The 25,280-nt window shown below is 44.6% G+C and overlaps 1 protein-coding gene across 1 annotated transcript in view; it reads right to left on the bottom strand.

Moving 5' to 3' along the window:
• The window catches only part of SORL1 (sortilin related receptor 1), a 5,131,225-nt gene that overhangs the window by 856,986 nt on the left and 4,248,959 nt on the right, over positions 1–25,280 (bottom strand). The window lies entirely within an intron of this gene.

Below are 25,280 nucleotides of genomic sequence, written 5' to 3'. Positions count from 1 at the left end.
GAGGAAGGGGTTGAGGCGTGAGAGGCCTAGAATCGGCCTTCATGGTCCTTCCTTTCTGGGTACCAAAAAGTTTTTGGAGTAGAATCCTTTTCTTTTTGCTTGAGTAGGAAGGTATAGTTGTGTACACTTAACATAATGTAGATGTTCGAGTGTATTAACTGTTGCAGTCCTAACTAATGGGTTATCCGGCTCCTTGGTCTGCCAGGTCGGCCAGAATACCAAAGGAAAGTAAAAATGACATTGGTTGCCTTTGGTTGTAAAGGACGTCAGGGCGTCCGATACAAAAGGAGGCAGCCGACGTCACTTCCTCAGTCTTTCTTGCCATAATAGTCAGGAGCCCCCAGGAAATAAGGCTTAAAAAAAAAACTATTTTGGCAAATAATATCAAATTTAGCCTGTACCTCAGGAAAACAGAATAGGAGAGGACCAAAAAAGGGGGAAGGAGGGAGGGAAACCAGGACTGCAATAGTGAATACACTCGAACATCTACATTTATGGTAAGTGTACTATGTTCATCATGTTTCACTGTTGCAGTCCTAACTAATGGGGTTGATTACCAAAGCCCAGAGAAAAGGGGGGAGGAACCAACAGAATCAAGGGTTGCAGATAATGCCCTGCAACACAGCAGTGGCAAACCCTGCCCTGGCTCTGGAAAACCGAGGCAAATTATAATGTTTTGTGAAAGTGCGAACGGAAGACCATGTAGCAGTCTCCAAAATGTCTTTAGTAGGGACACCCCTTAGCAAGGCTGCAGAAGCGGAAGCTGCTCTAGTTGAGTGGGTCCTAACGCCTTCAGGAGGAGCTTTGCCATGTAAGGAATAACAAAAAGTAATGCAATGTGCAATCCATTTAGAAATGGCTTGCTTAGAAATACCCTTGCCCTGGGCTCCAGGGGCAAAACTGACCAGCAACTGTAGTGTTTTCCGAAGGTCTTTAGTCCTGTCCAGGTAAAACCTGAGTAGTCTGTGTACATCAACAGAATGTAGGATCCTTTCACCTCTATTTTGAGGATTAGAAAAGAAAGTAGGAAGGTGTATGGACTGATTAAGAGTCAGGCTAGAAACCACCTTAGGCATAAAGGAGGGGTTGGTTCTCAAGAGAAACCCTATCTGCATGGAAAATAAGAAAAGGCTCTACAGCCATCAAAGCTTGCAGTTCTGAAACCCTCCTTGCTGAAGTAATAGCCAAGAAGAAGGCAGTCTTCCAAGAGAGAAACTTTAAATCTGCAGTGGCAGCTGGTTCAAAAGGAGGAGGAATGAGTTTCTCCAGAACAAAATTAAGATCCTAGGCTGGAGTAGGTGCCCTTCTGGGAGGTTTTAAGTTGCAAGCACCTCTGAGGAACATTTTCATCAGGGGATGAGAGAAAATGGGTTGCTCAAAAGAACAATGAGCAGAAATGGCTGAAGCATGGATCTTGATAAAGGAAAAAGAAAGACCACTCAAAAGCAAATCAGCCAGGTATTCCAGGATGAGAGGAAGGGTAGGATGAGAAGATTCCCCTCTAGCCTGCATCCAGTGGGAGAACCTTTCCCATTTGCCAGCATAGGACTTTCCAGTGCTAGGCCTCCTGGCCTCCCTCAGCACGTCAACCACTTGCTGGGGAAGGGAAGAAGAAAAGGAAGGAGTCACACAATGAGCCATGCTGCCAAGAGACTGAAGATGAGGATGTAGAATGTTTCCCCCTTCCTGAACCAAAAGATCTGGCTTCAGAGGAATACGCCAAGGGGGAAATTGGGAGAGACTGCGAAGCAGCAGATACCAATGCTGTCTGGGCCAGTCTGGAGCAATGAGAACAGTCCTCTGTCTTTCGTCCCTGATCTTCAATAATACTCTGGGAAGAAGAGGAGGGAAGACAAACTGATAGAAGTGTCCAAGGGAAGGACAGAGCTTCCACTCTCCAGGCCTTGCTGTGATGCTGTCTGGTGCAAAAAAGTGGTAGAAGGTGGTTGTCTGGGGAGGAGAAAAGATCCACCTGAGGAGTGCCCCAACATTGAATGATGCTGCAAAAGACTGCTCTGTTCAGTTGCCACTCATGAGGATCCAGAGTCTGTCTGCTCAGCTGGTTTGCCAAACCAATGAGTCTCCCTGCAAGAAACTGAGCTAGGAGATGCAGGCCCCAAAGATGCTGCTATGGACCAGAGAACCATACTTTGTCTGCACAGGGGGTAAGAATGAGTCCTTCCCTGTTCTAGGCCTCTCACGCCTCAACCCCTTCCTCAAAGTTCCTACTTTCAGGATGGCCACCCTACCTACTCAATTTCGACTCATCCTTCCTCAGAGTTTCCTGGCAACCCTGGACATAAAGGACGCTTGCTTTCACTTCCCTGTGGTGTTGTCTGTTCTGACAAGCAGAGTTCCTGGAGAAAGAAGATGCTTGAAAGCTAGTAAGGCCTGTTGAATCGCTATCAACTCCTTCAGGTTTATTTGCAGGTGCATCTGTTGGGCATTCCAACGTCCCTGTATGCACCTGCCATCCAGGTGAGCTCCCCAGGCGTAGTCTGATGCTTCTGTGGTAAGAACTTGAATGGCAGGAGGTGGGAGAAAAGGCATGCCTTTGTTTTGTAGATAGGCTGCTGCCCACCATAGAAACTATGTCTGCAGACATGGAAGCAGAGGGAATCATCATATCCAGGTCCTGTTTGTGTTGACACCAAATATTCTTGAGGTACCACTGCAATTTCCTCATATGCAGTCTTGCATATGGAATCATGAGAATGCAAGAGGCCATGTATCCCAGAGCTTGCAGGTATTTCCCTGCAGGGAGCTGGGACAGTCTTGCCAAGTCCTTGAAGTAAACTGAAAGAGTTGGCTGCTTCTCCTGGGTGAGATATATCATCTGGGCGGCAGTGTTCAGACTCGCTCCCAGGAATGTTATCTCCTTGGATAGCACCATTTTTGATTTTTCCTCATTGAGAGTGTAACCCAGGTAAGAGAGAAGAGTCCTTACAAATTCTAGATCCTTTACAAATTCTAGATCCTTTAACAGCTGCTCCTGAGAATTTGCTTGAATCAGACAGTCATCCAAGTATGGATAAATCTGAATGTTCTTCTGCCTGCAAAAAGCAATGACTGGAGCCAGGTACTTTGTGAAAACTCTGGGAGCAGTAGATAAGCCAAAGGGCAGTGCAGAGAATTGATACTGCTGCTTGCCCACCCTGAAACGAAGGTACTGCCTGTAACTTTCCCTGATAGGGATGTGCAGATAAGCCTCTTTGATATCTAAGGATACCAACCAGGAATCCTTTTCTAGCATTGGTAGTAACTGATGCAGAGTGAGCATTCTGAACTTTGGAATTACTAGAAAAGAGTTCAGAATGGATAGATCTAGGATAGGACGTCAACTGCCTTCTTTTTTTGGAAATAGGAAAAGCCTGGAATAAAAACCCTGGCCTACCTGCTGAGCAGAAACTGAGTCTATTGCTCCCAGATGAGACAGAGACAAAATTTGTTTTTCTACTTCTACCCTTTGGTCTGGAGGAGCGTCCGGGAATCCTTTGAGAACTGGAAAGGTGTGGAAAGAAAACTTGTGCCCTAGGGACACCATTCTGAGCACCCATACGTCGTTCATGATAGTGGCCCAGACGTCTGCAAAAAGAGCCAACCTTCCCCCTAAAGCACTCTCTAGGCAAGCAAGAGCAGGCAGAAGTTGGATAAAGTCATTGAGAGTGCTTTGATTGAGATGCAGGCTAGGAACTTCCTGCCTTGGAAGTGGAAGCCTGCCAGCGCTTACACCTTTGAGGGATAACCACCTGCCCCCTAGAAGATTTGTAACCTCTAGTCCTAGAACGGTTCTGTCTGCTGGTATCAGGAAAGATCCAACTCTTGGAAGGGTAATTCCTGCTAAAGTGAGGAGGTTGAACTTGCAGAAAATCCTTAACAGTTTGCATGGACTTGGCCTTATCCTCCATCTTCTTGAGCACTTCCTCTGCTTTGCACCCAAAAAGACTGTCCTTAGCAAAGGTACATCCAAAAGTTTTGCCTTGACAGGTTCTGAAAGAGGCTGTTCCCTGAGCCAAGCGTGCCTTCTAATAACAAATCCAGTAGCTGTAGCCCTGCAGGAGGCTTCACGGATGTCAAAACCACAATGTAAAGAATGCTTATTGACAAGACTGGCAGAATTCAGTAAATCCTGCATGTCCTTACTCTCCGCCAAAACAGGCACACTTGCTATCCTAGACTTAATAGCCTCCAAGGTGTACTGTTGGTACTTAAGCATATGAAAAAGACAATTGGTAGCCCTAATAGCAAGAGTGGCAGAGGTATAAACCTTTTTACCCCATCTATCTAGGTTCCTAGACTCCCTGTCAGAGGGAACAGGATTTCTGGTAACAGTGGCCTTAACACCTTTAGGGCCTTGAGAAATAACCTCTAGGTCTGCCAACAGGTTCCAGAAAAGAAACAAATGAGAATCAGGGACTCTATAGTACCTATCCAGTTTCCTGGGAGCAGGAGGAACTGAATTTGGAGTCAAGGAATTTTCCAGAAAAACATCATCAATAACTTCCAGCACTGGGGGAATAGCCAGAGATTTATGCTGAGGTAAATCCAGAAACTCCCTAATCCGCTTCTTAGATTGGGGATAATCCTGAATTTCCCATTTAAAATGTTCCCTGAGGGTATTTAAAGTATCACCAAAAGAGAAATCCTCCAGGGGAGAAGCAGAAGATATGGACTCCTCTGCATCAGAATCCTCAAAAGGAGAAAAAACCTGAGAAACTGCCTCTTCCTCAGCAAAAATGCTGGAAGAATCAGAACCAGAAAAAGACAAAGCCACAGGAGAAACATCCCTACTCCTTTTAGAAGGGGGAGGTTGAGAACCCCTAATAAGAGGCAACAGGTCATTAGCCATTTTAACCATTTGGGATTGAGGGAAAGAAACTGCAGCCTGCTTTTTCATAGGCTTACGAAAGGAAGATTTACATGCAAGCCTGAAGGACTCGAGAGGCCTGGCAACCACCGAAGTCGCAGTAGAAGTCAAAAGAATAAGCTTGCTGTCTGAACGCAGAACGGAGGCCTTGGACACAGGAGTCAGCTTAGTGGCTCCAGCCCCAGCTGAAGAGGTGAAAGGTCGGAAGGCAGAACAGAAGCTGAAGGCCTAAGGGACTCTGAAATGGTCTCAATCATGGCCTGTGGTAGTAAATCCCTGGACTGCAGGGGTTGCAAAGGCACCTCACCAGCTACCACCTGATTGACGACCATCTTAAAATCATCCAAGGACTTGACTTTCTGAAGCCTGTCGCTGTCCTTATCCTTACGTTTCTTGGGGATATCCGAAGCCTGAAGGCCGGCGGATGCCATACCGACAAACTTAGGCCAAACTCCAAAATGCTTAGCTAAAAGCTTAGCCCGATGACGGGCAGCACGCAGATTAAAGGAGGCACAGAGCTCACAATTAGAAACGTCGTGGTCAAGGCCTAAACAAATAATTCAATAGGAATGAAAATCTCTATGGGGAATCTGCTTTCCACAGGTAAGGCAATTATTAACTTTTTCTGACATTCATTAAGGCAAAAAAAGAGGATCCCCAACGGGATTCTTAGCTGTAGTAGACTTCAACTTTGTAATCGGAAACCAAAAAAGGTAAACTGTCAACCGGCACTGGTGCATGAAATGCTTCTGCTTCGGGCTCTGTGGCAAGGAAGACTGAGGAAGTGACGTCGGCTGCCTCCATTTGTACTGGACGCTCTGACGTCCTTTACAACCGACAGCAACTGATGTCATTTTTACTTTCCTTTGGTATTCTGGCCGACCGAGGGCTACCGGGAGCCGGATAACCCATTAGTTAGGACTGCAACAGTGAAACACGATGAACATCTGGTTCTATGGTGCCTTGTAGTAGCAGGGTTTACAAAACCTGATGGAGGAGGGGTAATTGACTGGGAGGAGGCTGTGATATGCCCAGTCTTGATTGGGGGGGGGGGGGGTGATCCAGGACATGAAGTAGCCATCCTGTATAATGGACAGAACTCATTTGTCTGTGGTAATGAGGGACCACACAGCGAGACAGTGAAAGAGACGGGCAGATAGGGGTATTGGCAGGTGAGGGCTGAAATTTTGGCAGGCAGTCTAACACTACCTGCCCTGTCAGGAAAGGGGGGGTCTTTGGCTGGAAGACTGAGAAGGCCTAGCCTGAGGGGACCCGTCTTCTAGATCGGGGAGCTGCAGGCCTGGAGGTTTTCCTGATAAACTGTGTCTATGCTGGGTAGTTCCTCTGGAACAGGTGAGACTAGGATATATATTTAGGTCCTGTATTTCTTTTCCTTTCTGTTGTAAGGATTTAAATAGGTCAGACACTTTTGCACCAAAAATGTCTGAGTGATCCAAAGGTGCGTCAAGGGGTTTGGCCCTGAAGTCCTCTGGCAGAGGCTGAAATCACAGCCATGAATGCCTCCCTTAGTACCGAAGGTGATGCAGCTCACCTGGCTGAGGCTTCAGCTCATCACAACTGCATCTCACGGAGTGTCTATTGACTTGAGAGATGAGTGCTATCAGTGAAGACAAGGAGGCCTTGGCTGCACAATCAGGGACATCATCTAAATCTTTAGTGGCTTTGTTCAGCAGAGCTAAGGAATATTTGGTCATGAGTTTGGTAGCTGGTGGCTCTAAATGACAGGGTAGCAGAAGTATAGATTTTCTTTCCCAACCTCTCCATAGTCTTGCTGTTTTTATCAGCAAGGAGGATAGTACTGGTAAGAAGGGGCTTGGAGGCCCTGTCCACAGAGATGGAGATAGTGGCAGGAATAGCAGGTGGGTACTTAAAGAGACATTTCTCCATCTCAGGGACTTCATAGAGTCTGTCTGCTCTACATGGGGCCTGGAGATTGGGAGCCTGGGTTAATGAAGGCTGAGGCAAAAGCATCCAAGAATGCAGGTTGAATAGGAGGAATGGCAGAAAAATTAGGAGAGTCCATCTGAATGAGGTCATAAGACCTTTTTTGTACATCAGACATATCCGAGGGTTGTCACTTAAAGTGGTCGTTTGTCTTATTAATAGTTTCTCCAAAGGTGAGGTCCTCTACAGGGGAGTCAGATTCAACAGAGGACTACTCAGGAGATCCATATCCCAGGGGGGATGAGATCTGGGAGAAATAAGAGAGAGAATCCTCAGAGGAATTGGACAATTCCTCTTCTTCAGGCTGATCTACCCTCCTTTCATGGATGAGAGGTCTGGGACTAAGGAGGGGAGAAACAGTGGCAGAGGGTTCTGCAGACGGTGTAAGGGCCATAAAGGTATTGAACAAGCTCTGGCTGTAGGCCTGCCAATCCGGCATGCTTTCAGAGGTTGGAGTAAAGTGTTTGTTTTTTTTGCTTTTGCTTTAAAGGCTTCGCTGGCGTCTGGCTAGGAATAGGCCTTGGGTCAGGCATCGGGATGGCAGAGGTGGTGATGACTGCGGCCCCCCCCCCCCCCTCCACCGGCATCTAAGGCAGACACTGGTAAATCCTCTGTGGGCATGTCGTCCACTCAAGATTGTGCAGCTTCCTCAGAGGTACCCACTTTATCTGCACCGGCAGATGCCGGATCCTCAGCCAAGTTGACATCGGCTACAGAGTGAGGTGCAGCAGACAAAGTAGGCCTCGAGGACTTGGCCCTCTTCCTAGGTGGTTCAGACGGGGAGTCGGATGCGGCCTCCATCTCTAATGCTATTTGTTTCAAATGCTGATTCTCTAAATACAAATGTAAGGCCTGCAAACGGCGGTGTAAGGTCTTAAGGACAAACAATCGGAAAATGGCACAGTTCTCGTGGTCGTGTTCCCTGCCTAGACAAAAGAGAGACTGGTCATGGGTGTCTTTGTGGGGAATCTGCCAACAGCACTTACCCTTACTGGATGACATGAACAGACCATAATTATCAACAAAGAAAGACTGAAAGAATCCCCAACGGGGTACTTAACTGAATCTTTTTTCGATCCGACGTCCGCGAGAAGCAGGAGCACCTGGCGTACGACTGGTGGCTGAAAAGGTCTAAGGGCTGGTGTGTGCAGATGTCACTTTTATGGCCCACGTTTCTGCAGCCATGTCAGATGTCCGACGCACCAAGAGGGACTGAAAATCTTTGGAAACCTGGTCGAACAAACTGGAAAGGAAAAAGGGTAAACTCACAAGTAGAATACTGCAACACTTGAAAAGAAGAACACTTTTGTTTTTCTTACCAGTTTGTTTAATCTGCTGAGATCAAGTATGGGTCTCCAGTCGCCTGTTCTCTTTGGCACTAAGAAGAGCCTTGAGTAAGTTCCAGATCCTATTTCATCTGCAGGCAGTGTTTGGATGACTCTTTTGTCTAGCAACTTTTGAATTTCCAGAGTTACCTGCTCCCTTTGACTGGGTGGAACATCAAAGGGATATTCTTTAAGTTTTGGATGGGGAAGGAAACGGTATAGAGTAACCTCTGGATACGATACTTTGTACTCATTTGTCTTTTGTTATCTCTAGGTAGGCTTCAGGGTACAAAGATAAGCGACCCCCGACTGCCTCCAGAGAGGGACAGACGGGCCTCCTTTCAGGAGTGCTGAAAGGGCTTACCATAGAATGACTCCCTGTCACCCTGATTTTGCAGACCCCCTCTGCCACATGGACGGCGTCCTCCAGTACTGCTTTCTCCTCTACCCCTGGGGGAAGATTCACCACGAGTGTCTTGAAAAGCACTCTGGGATTTTCAGAACCGCATTTTTCCTCCCTTTTGACCTTTTGGGCAAGGTCTAGAAGGTAGAGAAAAACAGACTCCTATGGCAGAGAGAGTTTTCCCTTCTTGCTCACACCTGGTTAGTGTGTTCTTGACTTTCAGCACGAACAAGGATGAGACATCGAAGGGGGCATTAACAAAGGAAGATTTAAAGGGTTCCGCAAAGTCACACAGGCACATCCAGGAATGTCTCCTTAGGGGAAATTCCTGAATCCGCTGCTCTACTCGCTCCATCTGCTGCAAAAGAAATGAGCCTCATGGAGGAGTTAACAAGAAAGTTTAAGGTGGACAGCGGAGAGAAAACCTTGCCTGATACCCCTGATGCTACTGAACCTTGAAGAGCTACTCCTAGCTCCTATACAAGACCTCTTTGTAGCCTAGTAAAGTGTGTCAGATAATTCAGTGATCTGAGTGCAAAAGTCGCTGAAGAGAACGTGCACTTTCCATATCTTCCATCGTACGAGACTCCTTTTTCAGTGGATGGACAGACGAGGATGTCTCTGAAAGTTCCTTTTTGGTGGCTGTTGCCACCACCATAGCATCTACTGGAACATCCTCGGTAAGGAAAGCTTTGTCTGATGGTGCAGTAATAAACTTGTTTGGCCTCCGAGGAACAAGTTCCACTGCATCTGGAGACTCCCATGCCTTTCGACTAACTAATTCTATGAGCATGTTGAAAGAAGGAGACGCCCAAGTGGCGGAATGGTGAGAGCCAAAGGCTTTCAAGTATACAGACTCCTCAGAAGGGTTGATGGACTTCCAGCCACCACTCTGTTTAAGAATTTCCATGACGTCTGCAAAGGAAACATCCTCAGAGGGCGACTGTGTGGACCCTTATGACTCATCAAGGTCTGTATCAGAAGTGAATGACTCCTCTGGGGGAGTCTAAATGCTTCCTCTTGCAAAGTCTCTTACGAGTGACTTCTTCAGAAGGGTATTCTGGAGAGGTTTTGGAAGAGAGGGGTTCACCCAATGGGGCATAGTGAGGCCTAGGATCTCCACGTATCTGTGGATGGTGTGGTGCTGAGACAGATGCTGGTGCTTTAGGAGGAAGAATATCAGGACCAGAGAGTGGAGCTGTCTGTGTAGACAGCAATCTCCTCATCATTTCAAAAGCCCCCTGCCCCTGACCCGAGGAAACTTCCGGCTCTGAAGAACCAGAAGGTATCCCAGAAACCAAGGGGGTTGGCTCCGAGGCCAGTGCAGGAGCCGAGCTCACCTGCGCCAAAGCCCCAAGAGGCAAGTTTGGATCTGACAACTGTCCGATCCAACTCTTCTCCCTGGACCTGACTGGACAGTGTCAGCTCCTAGACTCCTCGAGTTCAGACGGAACTGAGGATGTCGGAGCAGACATCGGGCCTGTAGATCCCAGGATAGGTTTTGGCATGGACAGTTCCACTACAATCAGTTCCAGACACTGAGGCTCTGAGGTCCCAGGATGGCTCAGAGGACGAATCAATGCTGAAGGGGAAGTCTTGGTTAGTTCCGAATACCTCTGGGTTGGAGCTGAAAGCAGTCTGGCAAGAGCCGGTGCACCACCCGATCCATGTCATTATCAGAAAGACTCCTGGAGGACCGAGAAGAAGGAGCAGGAGATCTGACTGGTTGCAAGAGGGAGATTTAAAGTAGGAAAAACCAGCTCTAATTCTGGGGACTGGCTCCGTAATTCAAACTCCATCAGCACCGATACAGAAGCAGCAGCTGATGAAGGAGATTTTCTGGGCCTAGCAGTCTTCAGATCCGGAGATGCCACTTTGGTCAATTATTTTGCTTGCTCCAATTGACCAGAAGAAGGCGATGACCTCTTTCCAGACTTAGACTTTGAGGACGGAGACTTGGTTGATTTTGAAGTGCCCTGACCTTCTTCAAGCTCCTGTGTGAAGGGGGACTTCAGTACACCTCTCACTATAAGTTTGTTTTTTTCTCCCAAGCAGCACTCTAGAACTGAAAGTGACAAATGGGTCCAGGATTCTTGTAGATGCACTGCTCCAAGGCAGTATACGCAAATATTGTGACCATCAACTATAGACATTTTCTGGCTACACTTTCCACACTTCTTGAACCCAGAGGGTTTGGTTTCCTTGTGTTCCTTAAAATATTCAGTATACAACAGTCAATCACAAATATAACCAGAATAACAACAAACAACTTAACAGTATAGCGAAAAAAAAAAGAAGTTATGTACTTACCATAACGTTCCATGTTAGTTGTCTTCTTCTCGCCTTCTTTCTTGCTGGTTGGGTTCGGAGCCGATCCTCGGCTCCGACTCGGCCATCTTCAATAGCTCGAGAGCTGTTTACTGGCTCGAGGCTACCTCATATCCCATGATGCCTGGTGCTAGCTACCCAGATCTCATTTGACAAAGCTATTTCAGACATAACTAAGGAAGAATTCTGCCCTAGTAGCCCCTTGGACCCAACTATGAAGCTATCTAAGCAGAGAGGACAACCAGAGAAGGTTCAGCCAATGAAATCTGAATAAGGGAGCTCCTCTCGATCCACTAGGATAGGGGGATGGAGGGTGGGACGCAAAAAAGAAGGCGAGAAGAAGGCAACTAACATGGAACGTTATGATAGGTACATAACTTCTTTATGTTAAGTTGTCTATCTCACCTTCATTCTTGCTGGTTGGGACAGCGTTCCTAGCACCTACTATCCTGGGTGGCTCAATGGAACAGACTCTTCAGAACACTGGAACCAAAATCAGCCATGTTTCTGGAAGCGATGTCTAATTTGTAACGAGAAATGAAGGTATGTGGGTTAGCCCACGTAGCAGCTGCACAGATAGATTCCATGGGCAACCTAGATTGGAAGGCCACCGAGGTAGCCAATGCCCTAGTAGAGTGGCCTTTAGGTTTGGTAGATAATTTTTTGTTTCTCAGCTGGTAAATGAATGAAATAATGTGAGACAACCACCTAGATAATGTTACCTTTGAGACCAGAAGGCCCTGTCTGCCCTCAGCATAAGAAAGGAAGAGTTGGTCCGACTTCCTGATGTCCTTTGTCCTATGCAAATAAAAACGCAGCTGTCTGGGAACATCCAACTGGTGCAATTTATATTCTGCGTTATTGGTGTGATTAGGAAAGAATACAGGAAGGTCTATGGACTGATTCAAATTATTTTGTGTACAGACCTTACGAAGGAAGGAAGGATTGGTCCTTAGAGCGACCCTATCATTATGGAAAACTAGGTATGCGGGACAAATACATAGTGCCTGAAGCTTCGAAACATGTCTGGCAGAAGTAATGGCTACCGGAAAGAGAGTCTTCCAGGATAAAAACTTAATGGAGCAAGATGCTGCAGGTTCAAAAGGTGGCAAGCTTAGGGAAGCTAGCACCAAGTTTAGATTCCAAGGAGGTGGGGGATCTCTCACTGGGGGCCTAAGCAGAGTGATTCCTTTGAGGAAGGCTTTACACAGCTTATGAGACATGATGTTATTAGAAGACAACCCAATGTGAAAATTCGAAATAGCAGCTAACTGAACCCTGACTGTAGCAGAAGCGGAACCAGAATGAAAGAGTTCTGCTAAAAATTCCAGAATCTCGTGGACAGGGGCTGAAAAGGGATCTATATTTTTAGCCTCTGCCCAGCAAGAAAAACGTTTCCACTTGCTAGCGTATGTTTTCCTAGTTGTGGATTTGTGCAATGAGATAATAATTTCCCACACAGAGGAGGAAATATTAGGAAGCCTGGCTAAGGTTGGAAGTGGAGCAAACAAGCTGTGAGCTGGAGTGTTTGAAGGGATCGATGCAGTCTGCCCAACTGATGAACCAGTAGATCTGGAATAGGATCTAGAATCCAAGGCTGCTCGAGAAGATAATGATGCAGGAATAGGAACCATATCTATCGAGGCCAGTAAGGGGCAATGAGGATCATTTTGCAACCCAACGCAGTTGCTCTCTGTATGAATTTGGGTATTAGGGGAAACGGAGGAAAAATGTAAAGAAGTCCCTGAGGCCAATCGTGGACTACAGCATCTCTGGGGGAGTGGCCTGAAAGTGGAAGAAGGGAGAAGAAATTGCTGCACTTGCTGTTGGAAGGTGTGGCGAACAGGTCGCAGCAAGGCTGACCCCATTTGCGAAAAATTTGTTCTGCAATTACCAGATTCAGAGACCACTCATGAGGCATGAGAATTGCTCTGCTGAGCCTGTCTGCCATGACGTTGTAACTCCCAGGGATGTGCGTTGCGATCAGAAAACGTTGGTAAGAGATCGCCCACTGCCAGAGTCTGAGTGCTTCTCGACATAGAGGATAGGATCTGGTTCCGCCCTGCTTGTTGATGTACCATACCACTGACATATTGTCCGTTTAAATTGCAATGGTCCCGGGAGGGAGAGAGTCCTGAAGAGCTTGCAATGCTAAAAGCACGGCTCTCATCTCCAAGACATTATATGCAAATGGTACGCGTGAGGCTGACAGGTGCCTTGGACTGTCCTGCACTGATAATGCCCCCCCCCACCCTATCAGGGAGGCATCCGTGGTCACTGTGGCGACTGAAGGGGATGGCACAAATGGTCTGCCCCGGGACACTGATGGGGAGACCATCCACCAAGCAAGGTGCTTCTTGCATGCTTCTGTGATCATAATCTTGTGAGACATGGGAAGCTGTTGGAAGGACCACTGTGTGAATAGAAGCCAATGGAGGATTCTCATGTGAAAGCGGGCCAGGGGGACAAGAAGAATTGCTGATGCCATGGAACCCAGTGTTCGGAGGATGAACCTGACTTGAATCGTTTTGCATGTTAATAAAATCTGTACTTGTTGGTGAATTAGTGATACCCTGTCTGGTGGAAGGTTTGCAAACATGTTCCTGGTATTTAGATTTGCGTCTATATAAGTGATATGCTGACAGGGCAACAATGCAGATTTTTCTAAATTTATTGTGATACCTAGCCTGGAGCAAGTTTTGATAGTGTAGTCCCTGACTTGCAGGAGGTGATGCCTGGTGAAAGCAGTGAGGAGCCAGTCATCTAGATATGGAAACACCTGAAATCCCTGACGTCTCAGGTGAGCCGTAACCACTGCCATGCATTTGGTGAACACCCTGGGGGCTGTGGCGAGAAAGAAGGGCAGAGCTCTGAACTGATAATGACTGGCTCCCAGCCGGAAGCGAAGGAATCTTCTGGAGCGCCTGTGCATTTTGATGTGGTAGTATGCATCCTGAAGATCTACAGAGCACATCCAATTGTCCTGACCCAGGAAGGGTAGAATGGACTGTAGCGTGACCATCTGAAACTTTGTTCTTTGTACAGACCTGTTTAGTCTGCTGAGATCCAGAATAGGTCTCCAGTCCCCTGTCTTTTTTGGCACCAAAAAGAACCTTGAGTAAGTTCCGGATCCGATCTGGTCTGCTGGAACTTCCTGGATGACCCTTTTGTGTAGCAGCTTTGAAATTTCTTTGGCTGCTTGGTCCCTTACACTGGGTGGAACATCTGGAAGGGACTTGTTTGACGATAATGGGGGTTGAGCAAAGGGGATTCTGTAACCTCCGGATATGATTGACTGTACCCACTTGTCTCGAGTTAGATTCTGCCACACTTTGGGGTATAGCGAAAGTCTTCCCCCGACTGTCTCCAGAGGCGGGCAGCCGGGCAACCATTCAGGGATGCTGAAAAGGCTTCTCAGAGAAAGATTCTCTGCTGCCCTGGTTCTGCGGACCCCCCCCTGCCACGAGGGCGGTGTCTGTTATTGTTCCCTCCTCTGCCCCTGGAGGGGAAGTCACCATGTGTGTCAGGCAAGGCTCCCTGGGATTTACGGAACCACATTTTTCCACTCTTCTGACCCTTGGGGTATGGTCTGGAAGGAGTGGAAAAACGGACTCCCATGGCAGAGAGAGTCTTGCCTTCCTGTTCACAACTGGTTAGTGTGTCCTTCACCTGTGGTCCAAAGAGAGCGGAGCCATCAATGGGGGTATTGGTGAAAGACTCTCTGAAGGGTTCCACAAAATTACATAGCCGCATCCATGCGTGCCTCCTAAGGGCGACGCCTGTGCCTGCGGCTCTACTCGCACCATCGGCTGCATAAGAAATGAGCCTCATGGAGGAGTTAACAACTGAATTCAGAGTTGCCAGCTGGGAGGCCACCTTAGCTTGAGCCCCCACAGCTGATGGATCTTGGAGGGTATCTCCAAGCTCTTTAAGGAGATCCCTCTGAAGGCGGGTGAAATGGCACAAATAATTCAGAGACTTCATCAAGAAGGTCACTGAAGCAAACATTCACTTCCCATATCTGTCCATAGTCCTAGACTCCTTGTTAGGAGGATGGACAGATGACAAAGTTTCTGCCAACTCCTTCTTTGTGCCTGCTGCTACCACCATGGCATCAACAGGTACACCCTTAGATAAAAACTGTTTGTATTGAGGTGCAGTTATAAATTTAGAAGGTCTCCTGGGGGTTGGTTCCACTGTGTCTGGAGGTAACCACGCCTTCCGAGCCACCACAGACATAAGTGGGTCGAAAGGAGGAGACACCCAGGAGGTGGAGTGTCAGGAACCAAACGCGTCCAGAAATACCGACTCATCCTCGGAAGGGGCTAGGGTATTCCAGTTCCCCCTCTGCTTAAGGATTTCAAGGATGTCTGAAAGGAGACATCTTCAGAGGGGGATCTCAGGGACCCTTCTGAATCCTCTAAGTCGGTATCTGACATGATAGACTCAGGGGAGTCTACGTGCTTCCTCTTGCACTTCCTCTTACGAGGTGCTCCTCTGAGTGATCAGGGGAGGCCTCGGAAAAGGAAGAAACACACAAAGGGGTGCCCTGGAGCGCTGGTTCCCCACGCTTGGGGTCAGGAGGAGGGGCAGAGGAGGACGCAGGCACCATAGGGGGAGGAGCCGATGGGATTGATCGTGGGACTGGCTCAGGGGTCAGTACACTCCTCATGACCACGAAGGTGACCCTGCCCGGATGCAGAGAAGACTCCGGTTACGAAGAAATCAGAATCCCTCTTTGCACCGAGGGGGACGGCTCCGAAGCCGATGTAGGAGCTGAGCTCACCTGCGCCGAAGCTCCGAGAGGGAGAGCGGGGTCAGACAAGAGTCCGATGCCACTCGCCCCCTCGAAGCCGACGAGGGAGTCCTGGCGCCCAGATCCCTCCAAGGATGGGATCGGAGCCGACGACGGAACCGAAGGAGAAGGTATCGGAGCCGACGGTTCCACGACTCGAACCCCAACCAACTCCGGCTCCGAACTGAAGGGAGAAGTCGGAGGAGGAATATTTGCAGAAGTGGACGGAGCCGACACCTGATGATGGGGGCTGGACAACATTTTTGCTAGTGCCTGCGATTTCAGCAACCTGCTGACCACTCTCTCCAAATCATGATCTGAAAGTCTGGAGGACCGAGAGGAGTGAGAGGACTTATGACTGTGCTCCGATTACAGAAGAGGTGACAGTGGAGCCGAGCGTATCGACTCCAAGGAGGGAGACCTAGATCTTTTTCGCCTCATGGACGGCTCCGAGGTTCATGTTGGAGCCGACTGTGAGGGAGGCACATCAGCTCCGGCCGGGGCCGAGGCGGATGGTGGTGCTTCACCCAACGACAGCTCAGAACTTGGAGCAGAAGACTTGGGTGGCTTGGAGGATTTTGCAGGCTGAGCCTTAGCCGGTGAATCCTGTGGCTTAAGCAAACCCTGAAGGATTAACTTATTTTTGCGCTCCTGCAGGACCCTTGGGCTGAAAGCATGACAGATTGAACAAGAGTCCTGGAGGTGCACCGCACCCTGACAGTAGAAACAAGAAGTGTGACCATCTGTCAGAGACATCTTCTGACAGCATGAGTCACACTTCTTGAATCCGGACACTTTAGTATCCTTGGACAAGTTACCACACACACACCAAAGAGAAAACACGCACAAGCAAAAAAACAAGTTAGCAGGTATAACTAACTAAACTATACAGCTAACACACACACTAAAAACAACTAAGTAAGTCTACTACTACTGCCTAAAAACGATCTATATTTTATATATATATATATATATATATATATATATATATATATATATATATATATATAACTAGAATAAAACAAAAAAGGGTTAGCCTCTAACTTAAAAGGCTACCACTAAAGGAAGGAAGGGGGAGGGGGTGGGGGTGGGGAAAACTCTCTAAGAAAAACGAGTTTTCAAGCAAAACAAGAGGGATAAATGCTATCTAGGGAATCAAGCTTGGGGAATCGTAAAACTAAGTAATTAGGTACACTATAAAGAAAAAAATTGTAGTAAAATTAGTAAAAATACAATAAAGTATACGAGCCTGAGCCATTAAGACAACCTTGCAGTCTGAAGCGGCAAACGAGATCTGGGTAGCTAGCACCAGGGATCATGGGATATGGGGTAGCCTCGAGCCAGTAAACAGCTCTCGAGCTATTGAAGATGGCTGAGTCAGAGCCGAGGATCCCAACCAGCAAGAATGAAGGTGAGATAGACAACTTAACATACGTTATCACAAATATATATATATATATATATATATATATATACACACACACACACACACACAGACACACACATATGTGTGTATGTATATATATATATATATATATATATATATATATATATATATATATATATATATATTTTTTTTTTTTTTTTTTTTTTTCTATTAAACAGGAAGAAACAACCTTAAATACAGCAGAAAAGGGGAAGGGGTGGCAGTTCTATAACTTAAACAAAGTTGCCTAGTAATAAGGGAAAGGGAAGAAACAAAGGTAGCCCTCTAACTCAAACGAGCTTTAAGTTAGAACAGGAAATAATATGAGGCAATAATTCACTTTACAAGACTCTCAAATTTAAAAAAGCTTGTTTGTTAAGCAAAAAATACCAAAAAGGAAGCCCTCTAACTAAAACGGGATTAAAAGGAGAGAATTTAAGGCAGGATAGGGAAGGGAAAGTACAGTTGTGTACACTTACTATACATGTAGATGTTCAAGTCTATTCACTGTTGCAGTCATTACATTTGGGTAATCTGCTGGCAGGTTGCCCTCAGTCGGCCTGAATAACAAAGTCTTGGGTCCAGCGTTGGTTGCTGTCTCCTCTTCCATGACATCAGGTCGTCAGGGGTATAAAACATGCAGCTGACGCCATTTTAATCAGTTTTTCTTGCCCCAGATGTCAGGTGCCCCCCAAATGGGGAGCAAATATATATATATAACTGTAAATATATTCATGCACTTTAGAACACATAAAATTTACCTTCAGCTAAAAGCAAATACACCATAAAGGCTTTTGAGCATAGTGAAGGAAAGAAGAGGTATAGAAAAGGGGGCTGGCGGGTGGGTAACCCAGACTGCAACAGTGAATACACTCGAACATCTATATTTATGGTAAGTGTACACAACTGTACTATGTTCTTCGTGTTTCGCTGTTGCAGTTATTACATTTGGGTAGAATCCCAAAGCTATGGCTGGGAGGATGGAATTAAACAGCATTAGGAGCAGCAATAAGACCCTGCAGGACTGCATTGGAAAAGCCTGCCCTGGATTTAGAAAAGAGACGTAAATGGTTATGCTTTGTGAACGTATGAACTGAGCTCCAAGTAACAGCTTCTAGAATGTCTCTGGTAGGAACCCCTCTGAGAAAAGCTGCTGAAGTAGAAGTAGCCCTGGTGGAATGGGATCTGATCCCCTTGGGCACAGGTTTGCCATGGTGCAAGTAGCAGAAATGAATACAATGGCTTATCCATTTAGAAATAGTCTGCTTTGTTATAGCCTTCCCCTCTGATCCTGCAGCAAATGCCACCAGTAGTTGCTCAGACTTTCTTAGAGATTTTGTCCTGTTTAAGTAGAATCTTAGTTGTCTGTGAACATCCAATGAATGCATAATCCGCTCCCCCTTGTTCTGTGGACTTGGGAAAAATGTTGGCAGCTGAATGGTCTGGCTAACAGCCACACTGGATACTACCTTAGGCATAAAAGAAGGATTGGTCCTGAGGGCCACCCTGTCCGGGTAAAAGATAATGAAAGGCTCCACTGCCGTGAGAGCCTGTAGTTCTGAAACCCTTCTAGCTGATGTGACTGCCAAAAGAAAGGCTGTTCTTCCAAGAAAGAAATATTATATCCGCAGTAGCTGCTGGTTCAAAAGGAGGTAGGGTGAGTTTTTCCAGTTTGTCCAGTTTTAGGTGGACAAATATATATTAGATATTATTTATTATTTTTTTTGTTTAAAGTGTTATTTGCAATTGTATTTATTAATTAATTACTGTATATAGTTGATGAAATAAATTTATATGGCATTTAGTATTTTCCACACAGGTTTCATTATATATTATACATTGTGTATATATAAAAACACATATACATATGTTTTTTAGCTTTATAATACTATTAATGAATGAGTTTTAGTTGGTTAATGTTTTGATTGGTTGATGGAGTTTGGGCGTGTATATGTTTTACACTTAAAAGAGGGTGAAAAAGGTTTTTACATTTACTCTGATGATGCCCTCAGTATTAATGGGTGAAAGCGCTTAGGATTCTGTTTAGTGGATTGCTGGTTGTTCATTTTCCAATAAAGTCTGTGTGATGTCGATCCCAGTCTGGCTTTTTTAGAACCCCATTGCTTTGACCTGTAAGATCCTTGTGATTGAATCCTAGAGCCTTTGGAGCATCTGGGTTTGCTCTGAGCGGCTCTGTTGGACACAGGAAAGGACCAATTCTTAGTAGGCCAGTGTCTACTGAACCTGGATGGCTGCACTTGCAAGAAATCTTTTACAGTTTGCATAGATTTATCTTTGTCTTCCATATTTTTTAAAACCTCTTCTGCCTTATTACCAAACAGACTGTGCTGCTGTAAAGGAGCATCCAACAATTTAGCTTTAACATGATCAGGCAGATTTTGCTCCTTGAGCCAAGCATGCCTTCTTATCACAGATCCAGTTACGGCAGCCCTACAAAAGGCCTCCAAGGAATCAAAACCACACTACAAAGTATGCTTTCCAACCTCTTCTGCTGAATGGAATAAATCCTGTAACTCTTTGTTTTCCACACAATCAGAAATCAAAATAATTTTCTGTATCAGTAAGCCCATAACATGCTAGTGATATTTAAGCATATGAAACTGGCAGTTTAAAGCCCTGATTGCCAAGGCTGCAGACGTATAAACCTTCTTTCCCCATCTATCCAGCACCCTGGAGTCTCTATCAGAAGGGGTAGGATTTTTGGCTAACACCCTTGGGACCCTAAGAAATAGTTTCAGGGTCAGCAGCAGGATTTTTGAAAATACATTTGTGGGAGTCAGGAACTCTATAATATCTGTTTGGCTTATTAGGAGCCAGAGGCAGGGAATCAGGAGCCATGCTTGAGTCCGAGAAAACATCATCAATAATGTCTAATACAGGAGGTATTGCCAAAGGCCTATGCTGAGGACGTAGAAGAAAATCCCTAAGCCTCTTTTTAAATTCTGAAAAGTCCTGACTCTCTCAATGAAAATGTTCCCTTAAAGTATGCAAAGTCTCTCCAAAAGAGTAATCCTCAGGAGGAGAAGCAGAAGGGATGGATTCCAATGCATCAGAGTCCTCATAAGGTGGAATAGAAAATTCCTGATCAGAAGAGGAATTAGAAGAAATGGAAACCTGATCTGAAGATTCATAATCAGTGCCTTGCCTAGGCCTCTTAGCAGGGGGGTCAGGAACCCCTGATCAAGGTAATTAAATCCTCAGCCATTTTGCTAATTTGTTTTTTAGGCATATGGGCCTGAGCACATGGCTCATGCGTCGTTTTTTAGACACAGAAGTAGATTTTGGCCTTGCTTTTGATGATGGCTTCAGTTTAATATACAAATGTTGAGGCCTGAAAACACCTTCAGAAACCGGAGCCTGCTCAGTGGCTCCGGACCCATCCAAGGGAGAGACATCCGTGGGTTCAATACTTGCAGAATCTCGCGGCATACCGGACTCTGAATGGGTCTCGGTAGAGGCCTGCGACTCAAAAGTAGCGGGCATCAGGGGCTGCAAAAGCGCCTCACTGAGTACCGGCGACTGGCTTAGGAGAAGCTTTGTTGTCGGTTTTGGACCTCGACGGTCTGTCTTTGTCTTTTTCCTTGCGTTTTTCGTGAACTCCGGTAGTCAGATTGCTAACCGACGACATTTCAAGATAGTTAAATCTGGAACCAAAATATTTAGAAGCAAAAATATACCAACGCTTAATAGTGCGTTGGTTAAATTTAGCACAAAACCGACAGCAAGGCACGTTGAGATCAGGGCCTAGGCAAGGAATACAGTACAAATGAAAATCCTTGAGGTATTTGCTTCCCACAAGTAATGCAATATTAACTTTTACTGACATCGGTAAGGAGAAAGAAAAAGTTTCCCCAATGGGGTACTTAGCTTTAGTGTGAAGACTTCGGTTCTGAAACTCGAAAACGAAAATTTCAGGAGTCGGCCGACCGGCACTTGCGAACTGCTTCTGCTTTGGCACCGTGCAGCAAAAAGATGGATTAAAATGGTGTCGGCTGCATGCTTTATACCCCTGATGACCTGACATCATGGAAGATGAGACAGCAACCGACACTGGACCATGTTATTCAGGCCGACTGAGGGCAACCTGCCAGCAGATTACCCAAATGTAATGACTGCAACAGTGAAACACGAAAAACATCAAAGGCCTAGCAGTAAAACAATGGCCAGAAGCAAAAAGCACAACAGCAAACACTCTAAATATGTAATAAAACTCTAATCGCTAAGTTTTATAAACAGGCAAAGAACAAAATATTTTAATAATGAACAAAGAAGTTTCCCACTTAGCCACAGCCAATATGGAAGCACCTGATCTGTTTAGTGGCAAACAAGATCTGAGGAGCTTTCCTAGGGCATGATGGGATAGGGATACAGCCACGAGCTAGTGGAAGACCTCGAACTTTTGTAAAAGTCTGAATCAGAACTGAGGATCAGTTCCAAACCCAACCAGTGAAGAATGAAGGCGAGATAGGACAACATCACATCATAAGAATTCAAAATTTCAGCCTTTACCTCATCAGGACAATTTTGATTTCACACCCACGCATACTTCCTCAAAACATTAGCAGAAGAGGACACCAGAGAAACATTATATGCAGAATCCTACACACTCCAGAAGACATGCTTAGATATTTGAGAAATATTAGAAACAATAGAAGTAAGACAGGCACTACCTTCAGGGGGGGAAGAGTGGTAGCCTGGTCTCAAACTGTCTATAGAAAAAAGCACAAACTTACACAGATGGGCCTGATAGTTAATTTTACTTCTACTTTGGCATATAGAATTCTTATCATATCTGTCAAAAATCTTTCCTTCTGTGTCCACTGGGGAAGGATTGTATGACACCAGGAGCCTGTTCTCTGCTGACAAAGATGTTGATATTGCTTCAGGGTCAGACCTAATGTAAGAAAACAAGTGCATGTTAGTTTGAAAAACTTTGTAAATGTTATCTCATTTTTTGTGTGACTGAAGGTTGTTTACAGGTAGCGTCTACAGCTGGCACTAGAGGAGAAACAGGCAAGAAGTGAAGTGTATCTACTTGTAACATATCATTATATCCTTTTATTTTCAAGGGAAATATCCATTTGTTTCTATAAAAACACCTCATTTATCCTGGCAATTATTTATGAAAAAGAAATTTATCCAAATGACGTTGTGAGCACCAGGTTTCTTAAGTACAAGAGTTTTTGAGAATCTGCAAGAGATGAAGCCCTGTCTTTCTATGTTAGCATTATCTTACATGTTTTCCTCAGGAATATTTTGAGTGACCTGATTTACTGAATTCTATTTATCAGGATAACTGTCTGTAAAAATTTTTGGCTAGAGTAAAAAAAATCATCTTTTCTTATGTATTCTGATGAACAATGTTTAACTTTTTTTTTCTTTATAGGTATCTTTAGTGATCAAATTGGCAGAGGAATATTTGCTCCATCAAGAGCTCTTCCCCCCCAATGACTTCCAAGATGGCTGCACATTGAGTAACCGCTTAATTTCAGCTCCCCCAATGTGAAAACTAAAACTCAGAAAAGAGAGCCAAGGAACTGATATTTTTGGGAAAATTTCAGTAACTGGCTAGTAGGTATACAACCTGGATACAAGCAAAACAGAAAATTCTGAGAACCTGAAAGAAAGTCAATCACAAAAGTTGAGGAAAAAACACTGAATGAGAATAATTCTGTAGCTGTTCAGCAAAAGGCAGTGCAAGCTCTAGCTCTGCTGCAAAACACAACTTCCAGTAACCTAGAGGATAAGATAAGTCAACTGTACTCAGAGCTGATTAAAATAAATGAAACGCTGATGGAGTATATCAACTCAAATAACAAAACGTTGAAAAAAAAAAACGAAGAAGCATTAAACAGATATTCAGATGAGGTGATAAAAATGCAAAAATCAGCAGTCAAAATGAAGGAAGGGCTGGCTGAATATGAGACTGCTCAAGAAGAGTTGTTTAAAAAAAGAAATAATAGAATTAGAGGACAGGCTATGTAGTGAAAACCTGAGATTTTCTGCTGTACCAAAAAAAGCTGGTAGAACAGACTGCATTCATTTTTAAAGCACAAATAAACAATTGGACTGGTATTCCACAGCAGGAGTTAGTAATAGAAAGGGCACTGTGTGTGTATACTCCAGATCTGGCCATGGGAAAGCAACCTTGACCTTTAATAGTAAAGATGCAAACCTAACAGTAGAAGGAGTTGATTCCAGCAAATCTGTGGCAGAAGGACAAAGTACTAAAAGTGGGAGACAGTAGAGTGTTTGTAGAAAATTATTACTCACTATACACCAGGCAAAAAAGGAATACATTTATTCCACTAATTGGAATGTTGAAAAGCAGGCATGAGATTCAAACTGCTACAACCCAGTTAACTTCAGAATATTTGTTCCTGGAGGGACAAAATTATTTTCTGATGTAGAATATGCTAAGCAGTTAATACAAAAGTCTGTCCAACAAAAAGGGAGCTCTGAAACAGGAGATCTGCTTCTTGTTTTTCTGGTAATAAAGACCACAGAGAGACCTTTTCTAATGTTTCAATGGAAAATGCTTGAGAGACAGAAAAAAGCACAACAGTTGACTAAAAGAACCAAGAGTATGCTGGAAATGATGCAGCGACTGGATCTGTGAGATGGAGATAAACAGGAATAAAACTAGCAACTTGGAAATTGACAAATAAATGTGGAATTACAAAGCATTAATTATACTTGTGAAACATGACAGAACAAGAAAACCTTGAATATTGGACATTTTAACTTTGTTAAACTTGTATGGGACTCTAAAGTACAGTATATGAGCTACTTCATGTCATTAATGTTTGGAAGAACACTTAGTAAAGGGGAAGAGGAGGGAGGGAGTTTACTGTAAGTAAAATAAAATGTTCTTAACAGCAGTATTTTTATACTGCATGATATAATATGCATGCTATAAAATAAAGTTTTCTCAGTTAGTTTCAAGTATAATGTGGATACTAAAGTAAACAGTTGCCCCTATTTTTTTCATTCTTTTTTCTTTCACCTTTTTCAGTTTAATGAAATGCAGGCACTGCAATAAAAAAATATATTTTCAAAAGAGCATGATACAAGAAAAAATCATGTGCTTTTTCCTCATTCTTGCATAGGGGAATGACTGGATTAAGGCCTTTGGCTTGATAGAGTAACACATTTTAAGATAAAGCAAATAAATAAAAAAGAACATTGAATATAATTAAGCTTTCCTCTAGCAAATAAACAAATGCTTGTAAGAAGCATGTATCTGGTTCGCATGTCTCCATGGAGACAATATGATAAACAGCAATAAAATCAGAATGCTACTTCTTTTCGATGCCTTTGAGATAATGTTTTCTGAAAGCATTTGAGTGTTTTCCATTCTAAGAGAGCAATAAAGATGAGACAAAACCAGACAACACTCAGTAAAAGCACAGGCTTTACCATGCACCTTAGTATGGATAACCTTCCTTTTAGATTAACCTAAGTTTATGACCAAGTCTATGAGTGTGGCTGTCAGTTTTGGACAACTGATCCTATTAGGAGGGTAAAACATCAACATTTGAAGATGTACATAGTTTTGCATGTTAGTATTAAGTTAATAAGTTTTAGGTGTGTACTGGGGGTGTAGTTGTTTTTTTGTTGTTTGAGGGGTTTCAATAAAATATAAAATGTAACATAGGCTCAAATGGATACGACAAGAAACAAATGAATACAAGATCAACCTGCAAAACATTAGCATGTGCATATAACACAAACGCTTGAACTACAACTAAAGGCTCGCACAGTTAGAAGGTATTATTCTCTTCTTACGGCTCCCACCCTGAAAGGCTCGCACAGTTAGAAGATCTGCATCCAGTTGGGAATTTGTTTTAAAAATAAAAATAAAATTGACAGCCACACTGGTCTACCCTCAATAACAAACTTAACTAAGGTATTATCTCTTCTCACGGCTCCCACCCTGAAAGGCTCGCACAGTTAGAAGGTCTGCATCTAGTTGGGAATTTTTTTAAAAATAAAAATAAAATGGACAGCCACACTGGTCTACCCTCGATAACAAACCTAACTAAGGTTACCACTTTTTCTAAAAGTCTTTCTGCTTAAACTGTTTAATTCAGCCATACAGGGTCAACAGCAGCAAACTTCCCAGCCCTTAAATAAGGCTCCTAATGCTA

The sequence above is a fragment of the Protopterus annectens genome, chromosome 8.part0, assembly GCF_019279795.1.
Source record: "Protopterus annectens isolate FY-2018-M chromosome 8.part0, PAN1.0, whole genome shotgun sequence".
NCBI classification, from domain to species: Eukaryota; Metazoa; Chordata; order Ceratodontiformes; family Protopteridae; genus Protopterus; species Protopterus annectens.
Note: the sequence above shows the minus strand (reverse complement) of the source record. Positions and strands in the feature narration are given on the sequence as shown.